Source organism: Octopus bimaculoides, chromosome 2, assembly GCF_046866305.1.
Source record: "Octopus bimaculoides isolate indiv1 chromosome 2, ASM4686630v1, whole genome shotgun sequence".
NCBI classification, from domain to species: domain Eukaryota; kingdom Metazoa; phylum Mollusca; class Cephalopoda; order Octopoda; family Octopodidae; genus Octopus; species Octopus bimaculoides.
The window spans coordinates 67,015,073-67,015,828 of record NC_142929.1 but is presented as its reverse complement, the minus strand read 5'-3'; positions in this window follow the sequence as shown (position 1 = coordinate 67,015,828).

Genomic DNA, 756 nt, shown 5'->3' with positions numbered 1-756 from the left:
AAGAAAAAAAATCATTAAAGTTAATAATGGTCAAAGGCAAGGGAGACAATCCCTAAATTTAACTGCAGTGGGTTGGTGGGTCACATGTAAAAGTAACTGATCTTAGGTAGTAGTGACAATTGCAGATATGTTCTTCGTAGACGGCAATCCTCACAAACATTCAAACGTCGTGTCTTTCCAACTGGAATAAAATCAATTCACAACAATCTGGAACCAAGTCGGCCTAATATAACCACCAAGGAAAAGGAAAATAAGTTCCTGTATAAAATATACGTTATTTATAAATACATAGTTCTAAAGTTTGAAAGTATCCCTATTTCGCTCCTTAATATTAATTCGTATCTCAATTTGAAAACAGAAATTCTATGTTGTGCTTGTGCCACTAACGTAACTATCAGGTTTACTTGAATGCTTTAGAAATGTCCACAAACTTATGTAATGAACACTGCAACGTTTACATAAAATTCCACTTAGAATTACGCTACTGAATCAAGTGTTTGAAATAACATTACATTTAATAAGAGTAGTTTCATTTAGCTTAGTTGAACTTTAGCAATCAAATTCCTCAGAAGTTGTGATAATTCTGGACCAAAGTTTACTGGAAATATTTCATACCGGTGTATTAAAAAAATTTTTTAGAAAGTTATCATGCAATCTCAGGAGAAAGAAAAAAAAAAAAAAAAAAAAAAAAAAAAAAACTAATGCATGCAAAGTTGTTAAGTACCTCAGTAACTGGATTACAATGAATCAAGTATT